The following is a 19,513-nucleotide window of genomic DNA, read 5'->3' on the forward strand; positions in this document are numbered from 1 at the left end:
AAACCTGTGTCTCAACACATTCTCTCAAACCTCATTTTATGTATGATGACCTCATACATAGAAAGATTTCCTATCTTGGTCAAAGTTCCAGAGTAATGAAAATGGGATTCCAATTTAAGCACTGATTTTTCCACTCCATTATCAAGATGATTGACAGGATGGACTTAGTCTAGCTGTACAGTTTATTTTTGTGGTAGAAGTCAATAAATATGTTCCTCCAGTAAAAGCTTCTATAGAAAAATAGACATAATTACTTAAAAATAATTTTCTAACTGGCTTCCACATTCAAATTTGGTGAGTTGAAGTAAGTTCTTACTTTGGTTTGTTTCATATATAAATTTAAAATGACAACATTAGTTTGTCTTCCCATAGTGAGACATGAAATTTGTTAATATTTTATCATTACTCTGATAATATTCTCTTATTATTATATTATTATATAAATTTCAATATATATGGGTCCCATAAGACAATTAAAATGTACCTGGAATCCAACTTTTGTTACCGTGTTAGAAGTAGAAATTATCTACTTTCTTTATTTTGACTTTGAAAACTAAGTAATTACTTCAAATACTTTGTTAATTATAACAGCTTTCTTTTCCTGTTTTTACTTGGTCTTGAGACAGTGTGCCATGTAGCCCAGGCTGGCCTCAAATTTTTCTATCACAGAATGACTTTGAACCCTGGCTCTTCCTGCCTATGTACCAAAGTGCTAAAATTACATGCATTTTTTATCTTGTCCAGTTTGTTTCTAACAACCTCCTCAGTGTTGATAATTAGAGTTTGCAACAGTAAATAGTGCTGAGAATCACATGGAGGACTTTTTCAACCTAATGTGCTTGGTTTCTACCCTAGAAGTCCTACAGCAGAAGGTCTAGCATGGAAAGTGAGGTGTGACATTTGCAACAAGTTCCCCAGTGATGGGGAACAGCTGTTTCTGAGGGTCACACTGAGTGATACTGTAGTAGAGCTCCAGTCCAATGTTATGTACAAGTGTATCTCTCACTTTCCCACTGCTGTTGACTAACTCCTAGTGCAAGTTCAAGAGCAAGTTAGAAGACTTGTGTCTGCCCTCATGAACTCTGATATGAAGACTTCTTTTGGATCTCATAGTTCCAACTTTAGGAAAGACATGGTCTCCATCTCCCATAAAATGGATGAGAAAATGATTCTCTCTTTAGGCAAAGCAGCTTGTTTAAGATAAAAAGGCAATAGACTTTCTGAGAACTAAGCCATAAAACCAAAGGTAGTCAGACTTGCAAACATTTGAAATGTTGCCATTTTTGAACTTTTATACTGCCATGCCAATTGGAAGAAAATGTAAGTGAATGACACAGTATGTCAGAGGTAATGCCCTTCTTTACAAAGATGAGAAGGCAGGAAGGAGAGTTCAAGACAGAAACTGTGGACCAGCAATGCTACAGAGACCATGGAATAAGGGATAAACTTGTATCCACCTGCTCCAAGAAAGAACAGAAAATGCATAGTCCTTGGGAGAGTAGTACCTCTGGTGTGCTCGCGTACCACCCAGAAGTGATCCTAGTGAAACTGGACCAGTCAGGGCAAGAGAAGAAAAGAAATGGAATGGCAGAGTCCCAGAAGCCAGCTCCTGAAGGCAAGGACTCTCCCTCCGAGTAAGCAGGGTCCACTGGAAGTTTGGGGTCTTAGGAGTGTTGTGATCTCAGGTAGGTTTATGGAATTACTTCAGTAGCTGCACTGAGGATAAATTTAGAGGTAAGGTTTACACAAGGAAGACCTGCTAAGAATCCCTTTACTGTGCCCTGTGCAAGAGATAATGGTGGGTAGACATTAGGGAATAGGTGAGTTCTGATTGATTGAGGAGCAGATCCAGCAGGCATGGCCATCCAACAGGAGCAAAGAGCTTCAAAGCCAGAGATTATGACCAAACCAACAACAACAAAAAAAAAAAAAAACCATTTTACTGAATCAATGTTGTTCAAGCAGCAGTTAGAACTGCTCACAAAGGAATTGCTGAAAATTGTGCTTTTGTCTTTAAAGCCTACAATAAATAATGTTTGTTTTCCCCTTGCCTTTTCCTGGTCCTTTGGGTTTTATAGTTTTAGAGGTTACAGTCTTATACATATTTTTTAATTAAGCATAACAGATGGAGCAGAATATCTGCATCAAGTTCTGACATGGACACTCAGTAATATTTTAAAAGAAGACACAGCCGCACTGGTGACTATGACCAAGAGATGCTTCCATGGCTGACCAGGTTAGCACTAACTGAGTGAATTCGCCAGTCCCCATCATTCTTCCAAATCCTGAACACAGACACAGATCCTACACATCAGCATATCCAGTCACTCAAATGCTTGGTGAGGAAAGGAAATCAACAAGAAGACTCCATGTATGTAGGTTTGAATGTGAGTTGTCCCTCATTGGGTCATTTGTCTGAATGTTCTCTCTTCAACCAGTGGGACTGTATGGGAGGCTGTGGGGCCTGGCAGGTGGAGGTGAGTCATCAGCAGAGGTCCATTATGAGGTATGCTAGCTTCTCCCTGATTACTGACCCACAAAAATATGAACATTGCTGCCACCATGGACCAAGCCACCCCACGACCATGTCTTCCTGGAAAGGTCAAAAGAAACCTTCCCTTCAAGTTCTTCTGTCGGGCATTTGGTTATATCAGTGAGCAAAATAAAATACCATGGGAATGAAAGCACTATGGTTTCAGATCATTAATCACATTAAATGTCAAATGTCCACACATACACAAACACACACATGTCTTCTTTTATCACAGCAAAAGACTGAGTAGGCTGGTTCCACATATGAATTTTTAGAGTTATAATATTTTAGGGATTCATTTCTGAGAGCACTGGGTTTTGTTTTAATTGAGGCACACCCTTTGTTTCTTAATTTTGAAACGCCTAAAATTGTGCCATTTTGCATTCATTTTTAGAAAATAGTCTTTAAAAAAAAGGAGAAATCTTTTCCACATGGTGATCTCTTCTTTGTTCTCCAAGACACATCACTTGCTGAGCAGCCTATGAGCCAGCCTGGGAAGTAACCCTGCTGTCTTCTGCAGTTGCTTTCTGGGCCAAAGAATAAACAGCTGTGCCAACAGTAAAACAAGTCTGTAGAGACAAATATTTCTTACAATACATTCTTCTTAGTTACCACACCCAACTTTGAAATTAAAACATACACTCTGTCCAATCTAACATGTAAGCCCGAACATCCGTTCCCTATTAAAAATAAGTGATATAAAAGTCTCTTTCTGATACAAAGAAAGCTCAGTCTTTCTTAAGTGAAGTGAGGTCTAAGGAATCCTTTATCATATCAAATCTCTCTCACATACACACTCTCTCTCCCTCCCTCTCTCAAGAAAGATCTCTCTCTCTTATGTTTAAAACTTTCCATTGGTTACAGAGTGATGCACTCCATGACATTTGTGTTGAAATGTATCATATACGGATACTCACTCTCATTCCCCTCTCCTGCTCTTTAGTGTGAAACTGGGACGGTTGTCTTATTCTGTGGAATTTTACCACTCAGGTTCTGGAAGCCTTCTCAGACCCCCACCTGCTCCTGGCCCGTTATGTTGGCATCCCCTGTCCACGTGGGACTACACGGTAGTCTCCTCTCATCACTCCCACTGCAGTTCTGAACTACAGGACTCTGCAGGTTTGCACATGTTGTCTGCCGTGGGTAGACTGACTCATTTCCTTGTCGGACTTGAAACTTGCTGTGTGATTTACAAACTCTCACTGGGGAACTTCTCATTCAAATGCCATCTTTGACAGAAAAGTCCAATACATCAGACATGACAGCAGGGTACCTGGAAGGTTCCCAGATACCAACCACTGCCTTCTAAGGCAGATTCAGAACCCTTCCACCCAGACTTTCAGGGCTCCTGGGTCATGGTTTGAAAGACTCTGGTTTTCTTTATTTCTTTCTTTTCTTTTTTTTTTAAAAAAAAAAACATATCAGGGAAGATAAGTTATCAAGTTATTTGTTACAAATGAATAACATGTTGAGCCATAGTCATTCTCCAGAAATAGGCATCAAAGTTAGAAAATGTAAATAACAACCCTTCAACATCAGAAGAAAGATACCATGTATTTTATTAATGTTTTTGGTACATGTTATTGTTGTTGTTGTTTTGTACAAAGTATGACTTTCATTTTAATGTATATGCCAGAATTACATGTTAAACTATTAACTATTAAAGATGAGGTAGTTCAATGACAATATTTTTCCATATTTGTGTTAGGTATAGCATTTTATAGTTAAACCATTTTCAATTTGTTTCATTCATGAGAAGATACACTTAAGAACAAGTACAAAATTATCACATGCACAAAAACATGAATCATTAGTGTTTGTTCCGGTAACAGCAACACAAAGCCTCATCTAAAATCTACACAAACTCCTAGAGGGGAGCTTGGATCCACATGCTGGGAAGGGAGCTGAAGAAGAGGAAATGGTCAATTTTCCCTTCTAGGTAGCTAGGCGGCAAAAGTTTCTTTGGTGAGAAATAGCAAACTCTTCCAAAGAAAGAAGTCTGCTGATTATCTGTGACTAGCCATCACTCATGCACACTCCTCAGTCCTATCTGGCAAAAATTAGATGTTAAATGCATGTATGAACACAGCCTTGTCTGTTGGTTTTTTTGAATGTTGATACTCTGCTCTGCTCCTAGTCCTAAGCTTTTAAGAGCCATGTATAATTTGCATTCCAGGAATTCTCACCAAATTTTTCATATGATAAGGCAAACTTTTCTATTTTTATTTTTCTTAAGACAGCACAGGCTTTTATTTGGAGGAAAAATCCTGCAGTGGGGGAGGAGGAGGGTGGCAGAATCAGAGCTTGCCATCTGCTTATACCCCCAGGTAGTTAGAGAGTAGAAAAGCAATGGGTGGAGGTGATAATCTGTCTTAGGATTTCTATTGCTATGATGAGACACCATGGCCACAGAAACTCTCATAAAGGAAAACATTTAATTTAGTGGCTTACTGTTTAGAGGTTTAGTCATTCATCATCACGGCAGGACATGGCAGCACGGGAGAAGGAGCTGAGAGTTCTACATCTTGCAGGCAACAAGAAGTAAACTGAGATAGTGGGCGTGGCTTGAGCATATGTGAGACCTCAAAGCCCACCTCCACAGTGATACCCTTCCTTCAAGAAGGCCACACCCACTCCAACAAAGCCACACCTCCTAATAGTGCCATTCCCTTTGGAGGCCATTTTCTTTCAAACCACCACATAATCTTATGATTGTAATGCTTCAATGGATGTAGGCACGAACCACTTAGCCTCCAGTCTCAGACACAAGGAGTATGTAAAAAACAATAACAAGACAGCTACTTCTGGGATGTATAGTTTCTCAGACGTCAAAATACCCAGTTCTTCAAATTGTTATCCAATACCATATCAATAGCCACTTAGAGAAGAGCACAAGGTAACAAACTCTAGATCAGTATGGGAGAAACAGATACAGAGAACGACCATGTGACATGTGACCTCCTTGATGTCTGTTCTGTGACATGCCTATTTATGACTTGTTGTACCAGCACCTCATTCATTTTTAACATCTCCCTCTTGCCTCATCACTGTTTCCTAGCTCCTTATCAGTCCTGTAAAACTGCACTGCTGGCAACGAAAAGAGAGCTGCTGAATGCAAACTAAAACACTGAAAAAAATCCACCAACATAGTTAAGAATGGGAAGGAATCAGAAACAATTAGTGATGGAAGGAATGCTACTGGATGAGTGGTCATCAGAACTTTGCAATAAAAAAAAAAGCAACTAAAACTTTGAGAAAAAGTTCTGCTTGGTGGTTGGTGGATCATAATAACATTAACCCAAATAGACATGAACCATAATATGAGGAGGGGAATAACTTTAAACTATGCCCTTTGGCTTTATATGTTCATTTCATTTCAGGAAAAGAATTCCTTTGATAATACACTGCCAAATAAACACATTCTGATGAGATGGTTAATCTCATGTTGGCTGGCATTGCCAAATAGCCTTTAAAAAAATCCACAGCAAATTAGCATAAAGTAAGATACAGCAGCTGTCTGTAAAATCTTTGTTTAAATGCCACACATGGTCACTGTGATCCTTTTAAGGAAAATGATGGTAGGACTGAGGTCATCCGAATAGATGTTTAAGTTCAGGAAAGATAAGACAGGAAACCAGCCTTGTGCTTTTTCTCTCTTACTCCCATATCTCATAATAACTAAGAAGTTGTTCACAAGTTTACATATTTCCCTTAAGTTCAGTTAGCTACATGTCTGCAAAGGATCTATTGCTCTGACTCATATTTGGCTAGATGATTCAGTACTGGGGATTTGAGTCACCAACTTAAGAGTCTGCACATTTGAAACATTCAATAGACGGTTTTTGAAAGGAAATGGCATGCGTAGTTAGAGGCTGGGCTGTTAATGGGAGAGAACACTGAACCGAGTGTGAACAGAAATTATTTCCCCACAGTCTACCATTGGATGATGTGGTTATGTTCCATGTGAGCCAACTAGCACAAACCCCACAGCAACTGGTGACATATCACTTAATTTCACAATGTTTGCCTGAAAAAGAAATGTTCTCCTCAGAGCTCCAATCATAATTAAATTTTTACTGTGTTTTAAATTGGCAAAACAAAAGATCATTTAACCACCCAGTACCACCACCCTCCATCACCACCACCACCACACACTCCTTAAACAAATACTTTGATTCTTGAAAGTTGTTTAAAACTGCTGATGGAGTAGAAAAGGAGAGCATTGTAAGTTAGGTGAGGGTTTTAGCCTAAAGCAAAGGAAAAAGAGAATACTATGGTAATTAGAGAGGTCAGAGGCTCAAAAGGAAGATGTTTTCAAGATGGAAAGACAAGCTAGTGGAAATCCAATGATTAAGTGAACAGGAGGAGTTCATCTGAACCACAATAATGAAACTGTTGGAAATTTTACTTAACCTTGAAAATGCAAGCCACTGTCATCATCCTTTCCCATCCTCTGTGCCTTAACTTGGCTATGTGCACAGTTGTACATAAAAATGACACCTAAGATTGAAATAGGCAAGTTCATAGACACAGAGAAAAGCAACAGATCCATGACGTAGGGTCTAGTCTGCATCAAGGCATGGAATGTGAGAACTTGTTTTTTAATCATCATCTTGTCTGTTTAAGGGAACATATTGCAAATAAATATATTAATCTTCTACATACAGATAAACATGAAGTCATATACCGTCACTAGTATATTGAAGATACTGTTGATGACACCTTGTGTTGCTAGAATGCACATAAGTTTTTGAACACTGAGATTTGTTTCTATATCTCTCTTGCCTACTCGACTAGATTTTTTTTATAAAGTAATGCTTTAAACACAGAAGCACTCAGTACAGTGGGTGGTCCTACTTGAGCATTTTTCTGCACAAGCACCCTCACACCACTGAGAGTGGAAGGGAGGAAATGTCATTGGGAGAGAAAAAGCCACGACAGCTCCTGAAAGGCTTAAATGCAGGGTCCAGTTTATGTTCTACTTACATACTCTAAAACACAAGGTGGGTTGGGAAAGGTTTTACAGAAGCCTACCAGGCAGTCAGCAGATTGTTAAGGACAATAACCCATCATTTCAGTTATTTCCCTGGGTCATTCTGATTGAAGTAAAAAGTGAAGTCATGCTTGGCAAACAGGCAGTACAAGCAGTGCTTTAAGTAAATCACTAAATAAATCATAAATCAATATCTGATAATTAGCCTTTTCTACCTTGTTCAACTTGTCTCTCCCTCTACTTCTCCTCCTCCCTCTCTCTCACCTCTCTATTTTTGCTTCTTTCCCCACAGTATGTTTTAGAGGATGGACCCAGAAGAAGAGGTTCCAGGTAGTAACAACAGCTGGAAGGCATCCCTAATTAGATTCCAGGCAATCTCTGGCTGCATTTAAAATTTTCCTTATTCTGGCTTACTCTTTCTTTTTATCTGGTTCCCAAAACTACAAATTTACAAAGATTTGCTGCACTTGTATATGTCATTCAGTGTGGTTGTTTTACTTGGGCACCTAAGCATGGAATATAAAATGGTAATTACTAAGGCTTAACCTAGAAGATGTTATGCAGACAGGATGTCAGGTTCATGTTGTGATTCAGTGTGCTACTTATTCATAAAACTTTTAAGACTGCCATTGCATCATAAACTGAGAGAGGTACTTAAGCCTTACAGATGAAATTCCAGCTTGCTTTTAAGGTTTTTTTCCCCTTACATAAGCAGTTTATAATCTTTTTTGCAATTTAATGTTCTTTTTCAAAAAAACATAAAAAATTATGTAAAATAAAAAAGCAAATCATTATGTTCAGTATGTAAAAGGGAATCAGTCCTGTGGAATATGAAAGCCCATTTGTGTACTGGATTACATGTCTGTGCTCAGGAGAAGAGAGGACTCTGGGTACACGTCCTTAGATGCTCCATCATCCAAGGGTTGATTGAAGAGGTTTCCATGGAACTCTACATTTGCTAGAGAACAATTTGAGAAAACAGTTTTTCTACTCAAATATATGATCATGCTATGTAACATGAATCTTAAAAGGTCTTATTAATAAAAACAAACCTGGAACCAGGTATTGGGGTGATCGCTGAAAAATCAGAGAAGCAGAACAAGCCACAGCTAACCTCACCTCTCTAATTCCTCAGCTGATCTTGTTTCCTCAAACTGGAAGCCTCTGTGTCCTCATCCAAATGGATCTCAGCTGAACTGCTGCTCAAAAGCCTAAAAGCTTAACCTGCCCCTAGTTCCTGGTCCTCACGCCTTACAAACCTTTTTGCTCCCTGCCATCAATTCCTGGGATTAAAGGCATGTGTCACCATGCCTGGCTGTTTCTAGTGTGGCTTTGAACTCACAAAGATCCAGAGGGATCTCTGCCTCTGGAATGCTGGGATTAAAGGCGTGTGCTACTACTGCCTAACCTCTATGTTTAATATTGTGACTGTTCTGTTCTCTGACCCCCAGATAAGTTTATTGGGGTGCACAATATATCAACCACAATGCTAGGTGCTTTTTTTATCTGCTGAATTTTACAGTGTTGTTACTTTACATACATAAAGGACTTATTTTTTTCTGCCTACTCATCACAGAAAGGGTCTTTTAAACTTTTAACTTAAAAAAAAGGATAAACTCGTGTTTCAGAACTCTAATCAAGATATTTAAATTAAATTGTAGCAATAGTTTTTCTAAAGCAGAATATAGAAGAACCATTGCCAAAAAAAAGGCATCGGATACCATGTTGAAGCCTCTGTTGCTATTAATGTTTTGTATAATGAATCTTCCCCAAGGGCCGTACCCAAACCTAATATTACTGAAAGCACTCCATGTTGTGAACATTGCACGTTGTGATCATCCAAATCATTAAACACATATTTTTAATTCATCAAAGTAGGTTTTCTTTATCACTTTTTTAGATTAACATGAAAAGCAATGGATTTTGCCATGGAATCTTGATACATATGTGTCATATAATTTTTTTCATTCATTACCTTTCAGAGACTGTTTTCACCCATTGTCCTTCCCTTTTCCCTAGTTAGTCCAAACATCTGCTCTTATATTACATTATATTCCTCAATTCCTTAATGCCATGAATTCCCAACCTTCTTATGATCTCTTACTTCTCTCTCAAGATCTCCTTTCCAGTTTTGTGAACTAATGCATTTGCAATAATTTCTCTCTCTCTCTCTCTCTCTCTCTCTCTCTCTCTCTCTCTCTCTCCCTCTCTCTCTCTAAATTTGAGTTCATGTAAGAGAAAAAATGTAGTATTTCTCTGAGCAGCAGACCCTGAAAGTGGCAGATGGTTGTATGCCTGAAAACCTTTCCAAAGAGAATGCCCAGGGTAAGCCCCAGGTCGGCCTGGGTGTACCCCCTAGGTAATCCTTTTCTGCTTCAGCAGCTTAGAAAACTGATCTAGTTCCTTCTGCAGGCTTTTCCTGCCCTGGCACTCCTTGGGACTTGGTTCTACCTTCTCCAACTTCGCAATGGTGGGCAGACAGTATAAGGCCCAGGGGAGGCCCCCTCTGAGTTGCTCTCCACTAGGCTCCTGGTGGCCCTCCAGCTGCGAAGTCTCCAGGCCAACTGGGGCACTAGGCCCAGTCCAACCTGAGGTCCATACTATCCCATACCTCCACAGAACTCATGTGGCAGAGGATGAGGAGATCCCCAACACCCCTGAGCCTGGTCCAATCCCTGGCCTGATTCCAGGCCCACCTAGAGCCTCCCTGGAGAAGTGGGTGGAGAAAGCCAACAATGGAAACCTTCAGGAAACAGGCAAAGCAGAGACCCTGGGGCAGGCCCCCAGGAGAAAGCAGTTGGAACATTGAGAACCTTTTGAAGGGGGACCTGGAGAACTTGTTTCTGCAATGCCCGAAATAGCCCAACCTGCGGCAGATCAGCTACATGGCAGAGCAGCTTGGGCTGGAGGAGGATGTAGTCTGAGTGTGACTCTATATCCTGAAACCGGTGCCAGAAGAGCAAAGGATTAAACATTGCCTGTTCCCAATGAGAGGAGTATGAGGCTACAGGGACTCCTTTCCAGGGGGACGGCGTGGGGGGGGGGGGGGGGGGGGGGGGGGGGTTGGGGAGTTGGGGGGGGCGGACCTGTATCCTTTCTTCTGTCCCCAGGGCCCCATCTTAGTGCCCTAGTCTATGGGATCCTCCACTCCACCACTCTCTACTCTTTGCTTTGGTGGCTTTTCCTGAGGGTGGGGCCTTTTCCTCTGCTCCTGTCACTGCTCTAGGCTCTCCCTTCACACTGAGGCACCAGCCCTGCCCCAGCATGAGGTGAGGCAAGGGAAAGGAGGTGGACGAAGAGAACCTGGAGAGAATCACAGCTTTGGGGTTAAGTTCATTTACTGAGGAGGGATCAGAAACCCCAAAAGGGGCGGGAGGGGGGGGGATAAAGTTCAGTAATGATGTTGATTGTGAGCCTATCACTCGTCATTTTGTTCTTGAATAAAATGCCTCAGACACAGAAAAAGGAAAGAAGGAAGGAAGGAGGGAGGGAGGGAGGAAGGGAGGGAGGGAGGGAGGGAGGGAGGGAGGGAGGGAAGGAAAGAAAGGAAAGAAATGAGAAAAAAATATATTGCCTCCTTAAATGGGGAAAATGCACAAACAAAAGTGAGATGAATGTGTTAAAAGGGAATGAATAAAAACATTAAAAAATTTAAAATATAGCATCATCACACCGCATTGATTTCAAGTGTGCTAATATAAGTATGGTACTACCATGATGTTTTTTTTTAATTTAAAATAAAATAAAGTAAAAATTTTGTGTAGTTAAAACAAACAAACATACAACAAAACAGGAATCCATGTGGAGTGGGTGAAGTATTCCAGCAGCTTCTTTCTGGTTTCTCATATCGGACACTGTGAGGCTCTCTGACATGTGAGTGCTCCCTGATGTCAAGCTTCTGGGTAGCTCAAGTGTCAACAATGAAGACAGCACAAGGCTATTGTCCTCTCTTGGCCTCTAAGCCATGCACCAGAAGAGTCACTTTTTCATCAATACCAGTGACTGAGTGTGAGGCTGGTGAAGCTGAGGAGTTGGCCTGATGGTAGGACTGCCATGATTTCTTCGGGCTGACCTGTCAAGTAGCTTCTACTTCCACTCTCCTCACCCACGAATTGTGTGGCTGAAGCTGGGTCCTGCTTACTGCACTTTATACCTTGTAATTTCGTGATTCATTCCTTAGGTCCATATCCCTGCTCTTTAATATTTGGAGATGTCTCATAATTGGATTATGCATGTCCAAAAGCTCAGTGTGAAATATAGTGAATCATTATACTTGCACAAAAAGAAAAGTGTCTGACAATACCTAATCTCTTAACTTGTGAACTGAATACAGTGGAATAGAATACAGAATACATCACCTTCTTAAGACACATGGATTTCAGACGGATTGCATGTAAATATTTGGTTATTATCAGCTAGATTCTGATAGTTGGACTTTTATACACTGTAAAATGGCATGTTTGTATCTCAGATATATATACTGATAAAATATGACACAGTATTAAGTAGTGGTGAATACGAAGAAAATAAAACAACTTAAGGAAAAAGAGGAATTGCTTTCTTCCAAAGGGCACATATGAAGAGAAACATTTGAGATGGAGTGAAGTGAAAGAACCAGGCTGGAATTGTTTCTACGTTCCAGGAACAGTGGCAAAGATCTTGGAACTGGAACTTCTTGGCATGGTGAAGATATGATCAACAGCCTGGTATGTAACAGAAGTGTAGAGTGTAAGACGGAAGTCAATCCCAGACTACAGATGGCCTTGTAGCCTTAGTAAGGACTTTAAGATTAATCACTCCAAGTGTGAAAGGATGCCCCTAAATGGATTCTCACATGAGTGGATCATACTGTAATTCTTCTTCCAAAATAGCATTTGCATATATCTAGAGATCTCTGAGACAGAGAGTTGCTATCTCACAGACTAGAGGAGAGTATTGTAGTGGGTAGCCATTCCAGCTTTGACCTGGAAGTTCCAACCCCCATTGAGGCTTCGGTAATGGTCACGCCTACAAGGCGGGGCTGAGAGAGGACGCTGAATACCTGAGATCTGGATGCACGGGCTCCCTTGGTTCCTGGACCCTGGACGCTGGTGGTAGAATGAGCAGAGTTCTCCAGAGAACACTGCCGGACTGCGCTACACCTTTCCCAGACCCTGTAAACTATCCCTTCACTTGTAAGTTACCCCACAAAATAAACCTTCCTTTTAACTACGTGGAGTGGCCATAATAATTTCACCAATAGAGTATGTCTCAGGAGAGAGTGGAATTAGCCTTCTCTACTTACAGCACAAATATGAGGACCAAAGAATCATTTCATTTTAGCCACTATGCAAGGTCAAAATCTACTCCCTAAAATGAGGTTTACTAATTATGTCCTTTGTCTTTATTAAGATTAAAAAACTGACATTTTGCAGTGCTAAAAATCAGAACTCTTAATGCGCTCAGAACTTAGTCAACTATTCCCTATTTTCATTAAATGTGATCATACGTTTACATTTTGCTCTAATGAAGAGTGGATTCACTTTTGATAAAATTTGAAAGACTTGTGCTCAACAAATTTTCTTGGTATTTTCATGATTCGAAGGATGGCAAACCTCAAGAAACATCAGTATGAGCTCAAGCGTACTTGACATGGACACACATCACCTAGTATGGAGACAACACTATTTAAAGGTGTGAATCTCTGAGTTTTCTCCTCTCAGTGCACCCCTTTGTCTTTAGTCTAAAACCCTCCAGCAACACCCAGGCCAAGGTGCCTACAGGGGGTGTGCTTTGAGCCTTGTTCTTCACACTTGGCATTTCAGATCAGAGCTCTTCACTGTGAACCATTGTGTTGTCCATGATTCAGTGGCTCATTTGTGTAGAGCAGGAGCCCATAACCATCAAGATCCCTCATGTTGAATCAGGGTAGGTGTCAGGGAGATGGCATCTATTTTCACCCTATAGCTTTAGTCTACCCAAACTTCAAGCCGCAGCATAAGGGGAGGGAATAATTTTGATACAATATGAATGTTTACATAGGGTTTCATGTCACTGTCCAGTGTTCACTTTTTCATAATATCAGTGGTTCAGAAGTACTGTCCTCAGGAACTCTTAGGTTATAGCTCCTGATGCTAGAAGATTCTGTACAGACGTGTTTCCTGTAAATAACATTAAAATCTGAATCGTAATAGATTGTCCTGCCGTGTAGACTATGTCTAAACATTTTTGAAGAGCCAGCATAATATACAGGAAATAATAGCAAATTTAGAACCCAAAAGCCTCACTTGGAGTTGAAAGGTATGTTTAAAATGCTGCTTTTTATAAGATATTGGCCACTAAATCCCAGTACTTCCCTACGACTCAATTACCTCAACTCTAAATGAGGATTGTAACAGTTTTAGAAGTTTGATAGTTATAGAAGTTAAATAGAAGCAACACTAGACTGGAAAACACTGCAGACTAATTATAATTCGTATGGCATTTTATTGAGTTCTACCCATGGGAACATGGAGCTCATTTTACAAGAAAAGCCACAACCTGGCCCTTGCAAGATGGATTGAAACTTAGGTTCTGAGTGTTTCCATTGGCTTTTCCCAACCCCATTCCTTATTTAATTATATGGCCACTGAGATGACCATATACAGCTAAAACTTTATAGAGCTTGGTGTAGCGTGCTAAGTAAATATCTCCATAGCAACCAGGGTGCTCCTTAATTTTGATAGATTTTTTTTTTTGCTTACAATTGATGGAGGGAAGGCAGGTACAGCGTATCTCCTGGACTGCTAAGAGTCAGTCTCACCTGGGTTTATATGTTGCCTCTTGTTTGATGGAACCCTAAGTGGCTTCAGTATACTCCTGACCAGTGTGTGCTTTTCCAGCCCCACCCTGCCTATGTAAAAAGTACCTTGATCCCCTTTTCCTCAGATTTTCCCAATAATGAATTTCATCCATCTGGCTTGGGCTCTCAAACAGATGCTCACATATGCTGAAGAAAACCATCAAGAAATTGAGAGAGGAGAGCAAAGAGCAGAGCTCCATTTATAGGAGGGAATAGAACACCAAAATAACACTAGACAAACAAGCACACAGAGAACAGAAAAGGAGGAAGGCTGCGGCACCATAACAAATCCCAGGTCACGTCTAACAGGTCCCCTGTCCATGGACATCTTAGAAACAGCCCCACTTTTGGAAGTTGCACACTGCTTCATTGCTGCCCGGTGTAAGTTGGGACCAGCCGACCTGCTGCTGTGAGATGAAGCTCCACCTGTCATGCTTGTATGTCAATAACTGTCCATGAGAACTATGGAGAGTTTCATCCTCGGAATAATACATACAGGGAAAGATAAAAGAAACAGTGTTTAAAGTATGTCTATAGGTTTAAACTTTAAATGAAATAAAAGAGAAAATTCTTTTGATATTTGGAGTTTCCTAGGTGTTCGTCTTGAGGCCAACTTTGAAATACACCATTTTTAAAATTTTCTTGGCATTTATGATGAATTTTAAGTAAAATTTCAAAAAATTGAAAATATAAGCAAATAATGTGAACTATGGACCCGTAGTCCATAAATCTGGAGCTTTTTGACTTCATATTTTTTGAAAATTAGTGGATTCTTTGGGGATGAGAGAAAGCTATTATGGAAGCATCATCTGTTAATTTTAAGGAAAAACTTGAATTAGCTGAAAGGAATATCGTATTTGTATGTGATAGGAAAAAGGGGGTAGAGCCAAGGGAGGTGACTGTTAATAGCCTTTAAGTATTTAAATATGTAATGAATTCATTCAAATATTTAAAATGTTAGCCACTCTGAGAAACCAGATGTCCCTTCAAAAAACTCCGATAGGTTATTGTGCTAACACATTAAGTACCTTATTGTTATTTTAATTTTAATGAACTATTATATAATTAATACAGTAATTATGCCTTTGATGAGAAAGATCCTAAAATCCAGAACAATGAAACTATAGAGAACTGTACTTCAAAAAAGAATTCTGCTTGTTACAGTCACTTATAGCTCATTCTAGAATACTCACAGTCTGCTTAGAAATACTGCCTTTTGAGTTGGAGGCCTTCTCAAACAACTTCATTTAAACTCATACCATGCATCTTTGACATCAGTGACCTTACCATTTTGTGAGTTAACATTTTGAATCACCTTTATTTTTCAGAGCACTTGGTCAGTTCTTTAAAGGTTTGCTGATAATTTTAAGCTAAAATGTATTTATTCATCCACCTAGTTTTATGAATGGGCAAATCAAATGTTTCTGGCCCTCTAAGTGTGTCCACTTTTAACTGTATTTGAGGAAAATGATCCACATCTTATCTAATGTTAGAATTGTTGATGAAACTTTTTAGTGCACTTATTTTATATGAAATACATACAATTAAACTAAGTTTTATGTATTATACTTATAAGGCATATGTTTTCCTTATGACTTTAAAGAAAACCAAATGTATCAATAATTTTCTTTGCATCATCAAGTATACAATGAACTTCAAATTGTGAGAAGACAGACCACCTCTTTATAGAGATTAACAGGGATGGCTGGGTCTTGGGAACAGATTTCTACCCAGTCCTGCCCGCCACGTTTCTTCCCAGCCAATCTCATTACTAAAGCAGCAGGCCCACAGTCTTGTGGCACACAGTCAGTGCTCTACAGTTCTACTGGCTTCTGCTCATATTGGACAGAGCTCTGCTGTCTAAGTTACTAACACCCTGCTCTCCAGTTTCCTATTCATGAAATAAGCATAATATTTCTTTACAAAATTATTCCAACATTGGGAGATACTGTGGTTCTTTAGTAGACATGTGGTAGATGGTCAATACGTTGAGGCTATTAATGCTGACTCTATGCTATTTTGATCATGGCTTTGAATACAATCGTCAACTTCAGCCATCACACCAAGGCTTCTATTGCTAAGGCTACTGTCTGGCATCCATTCAAGACTTAGTAATATCTGGCATTACTTTGTGATTGGTTAAGTGCTTACTAGTTGATTCATCTTGGTCATGTCCAAGTTATATCCATGTCCTCATGTGCTTCTTATCTAAACTGGAATTTGAAGATTATTCTGAGTGAGATTAGCCTCTCCTACAAAGAGCTAGGAACTGGTATTTACTACCCCATCCCAAATGGCCCTCTTTGTCTATTTGTCCTTTTGACCAGGCCACTGCTTGGTACTTATTTCTCAACCCTCTATTGCCCTCTAGTGACTGCTTCCAGCACTACCTTACCCAGGGTTTACCCTCCTACAGAAACCCTTGATTATCTTAGTTAAGATACTGTAAGAGTCCAATTAACGAGAATGAGGAGGGTTTATATGAGCGAGAATTGTTGAGACCAAGGTTGGATAAAGCACAGACAAATAGCCAAACAAATGGAAACACATAAACTATGAACCAATGGCTGAGGGGTCACCAACTGGATCAGGCCCTCTGAATGGGTGAGACAGTTGATTGGCTTGATCTGTTTGGGAGGCATCCAGGCAGTGGGACCGGGTCCTATGCTCATTGCATGAGTTGGTTGGTTGAAACCTGGGGCCTATGCAGGATCCTTTGGCTCGGCCTGGGAGGAGGGGACTGGACCTACCTGGACTAAGTCTACCAGGTTGATCTCAGTCCTCGGGGGAGGCTTTGCCCTGGAGGAAGTGGGAAAGGGAGGTGGGCTGGGGGGAAGGTGAAGGGGGCGGGAGGGGGGGAGAACAAGGGAATCCGTGGCTATATGTAGAACTGAATGCAAAATAAAAATAGAAATTAAAAAAAAAGATACTGTAAGAACAGTTAGCTGAATCAAGAAGCAGAATGAATTAAATTACATGCTGTATTTTAAACATGAGTATATGTATGAAATTATTAAGAGCAGACACTGAATACTCATGACAATCAAGGACATCATAATACTGAAGGTGTGGAATGTGCCAATGTCAAAAAGAGAAACAATTTGAATACTAGAAATGGGATTGATCAATACAGGTGCCATGATTAATTTTTTGTCAAGCAATTGGTTGCATGGAGGAAGTCACTAAAGGCATTAATGATCACTTAAAGGTACCTTGTATTATTTGCAAAGAAAGCATGCTGAAAATGACATTTAATTTTGTTCTAGCATAATGGCATCAGGGAAAGTTAAAGGTACAATATATCTTAGTTTCAATAAGGAAGACTTATAGAAAAGCAATTAATTTAAATAAAAAAGGCATAGTGAGTAGTGAATACAATGTTGTACCATGTAAAGTGACTAACTAACCAAAGTACTATTACCTCAAACTCTAACATGAAGACACACATCTTCCAGATTCACAGGAAGACACACGTTTCCAAAAATTAACTAGAGGGTTAGGTGATACAATGAGTGGGTTTAATGAAAGACCTTACCTCAAAGGAACAAGGCAGGCAGTGAAAGAGAAGGACACCTGGTTCCCTCCTCTGGCCTCCATGCATATACACCACACTTACACACACACACACACACACACACACACACACACACACACACACACACACACACACACACACTAAATAGATAGGTAGGTAGGTAGATAGATAGATAGATAGATAGATAGATAGATAGATAGATAGATGTTTTTCTGTTGACTTAGCGGTTACACATGAATCTACTGATATTTTAATTATCATTCACAGCCCACCTGGCCCCACAATCAGCACTCCACAAGCCTCGCAGGCCATGGTCTGGAAGGAAGGCCTTCTGGTCCCACTGCCCCATCGCTGCCACAGCCACAATACATAGGTTTAAACTAAGTCTCTATTGTTCTATTTACCAACAAAGACTCAGCTGTGGGAGTGAAAACCTACTAGATCGGAGAAGTCAAGAAGCAACCAGATCACCTTTGCTTTTTGACCAGAGACCCAGCAAGAGACATGTCTCTTCACTCATCCCCAAGACCAACAAGAAGTGCCAAACTCAAATCTTTGCCCTTTTCTTCCTGTGTGTCTTCTCTATCCAAATTTCTGGTTTCTCTATGGCCAATTCCAGTCAGCTGGTTGCTAGCTCTGCCCCCTAATTCAAGGTAAACCAAGGTAAACTTTATTTAACAATCTTGGAGTGTCACAGTGAAATAGATAGGTAGATAGATAGATAGATAGATAGATAGATAGATAGATAGATAGATAGATAGATAGATAGATAGATAAACACAGAGAGAGAGAGGTAGATATTTGGGGGATGAGCTACCTTGATGAGCCATTCAGTCTCCTGGCTGCTGGAAGCCTTCTAGAATAGGCTGTATAACTAAGTAATAAATGATTTTGTCTGTTTGTTTTCTGAGACAGGGTTTCATAAGCCCTGATTGACCTCAGACTTGTTACAAAGCTGAGAATGACCATTCTGATCATTTTGATCATTTGATCAGTTGACCATCTGATCATTTTGTCCCCACCTCCTTAATGATGGGGTGTATTCTGTGATCCCCAGGTTACACCATACTGGGGATCTAATCCAGGGTGTTGTGCATGCTATGCAAGCATCCTATTAAGTTTACAAAGCTGATCTGTATAGTCAGTGTTCATGTTCTAGATTTCTGTTGGCAGACCTCACAGCCAGAGTTAATGATACACCTCGAGGTCACTCAGATTGCTGTCCTACTCTATAGTAAGCCTGTTTGTTTAACCTGCCTTGAAGAGAACAATGTAAGAGCTAACCTTACCTGCCTTGTATTCACTGGGTAGTCAGCTTTTACAACCGAATGTGGCAAAAGCTAAAATCTTAATGTTGTATACTCTCCATGCTCCTGACCCAAAGTAATGCATGAGTAATGATCATTTGCTGAAAAAAGCAAACACAGAGGTTGGAAGCAATCTTATTCAATGGATATGCACCATAAATGTTGAACTCAACAATTGGATATTGGTAGATAAACAATGATGTTTATAATACTGTTATCTAGGGCAGTTGGAGTCAGTGACTCAACCCTTTTAAAACTCTGTTAAGATTCCTGTAACTTTGAAACATTTAATAAAAAAAAATATTCCTATAACATATCCCTCATT

At 40.0% G+C, this 19,513-nt stretch overlaps 1 protein-coding gene, 1 long non-coding RNA gene and 1 pseudogene across 2 annotated transcripts in view; 2 read left to right on the plus strand and 1 right to left on the minus strand.

The window, feature by feature from the left end:
• Arsj (arylsulfatase family member J) overlaps positions 1 to 19,513 on the plus strand; it is a 72,030-nt gene that overhangs the window by 16,552 nt on the left and 35,965 nt on the right. The window lies entirely within an intron of this gene.
• The window catches only part of LOC128106273 (uncharacterized), a 146,335-nt gene continuing 130,897 nt past the window's right edge, over positions 4,076 to 19,513 (minus strand). The window contains exon 5 of the long non-coding RNA XR_008216643.1: positions 4,076 to 8,484. This is a non-coding gene — a long non-coding RNA (uncharacterized LOC128106273). The remainder of the gene's footprint in view (positions 8,485 to 19,513) is intronic.
• On the plus strand, positions 8,506 to 10,819 carry LOC128106272 (POU domain, class 5, transcription factor 1-like; annotated as a pseudogene).

The sequence above is a fragment of the Peromyscus californicus genome, unplaced genomic scaffold (genome assembly GCF_007827085.1).
Source record: "Peromyscus californicus insignis strain IS unplaced genomic scaffold, ASM782708v3 Scaffold_9__1_contigs__length_137607984, whole genome shotgun sequence".
In the NCBI taxonomy this organism is placed as follows: domain Eukaryota; kingdom Metazoa; phylum Chordata; class Mammalia; order Rodentia; family Cricetidae; genus Peromyscus; species Peromyscus californicus.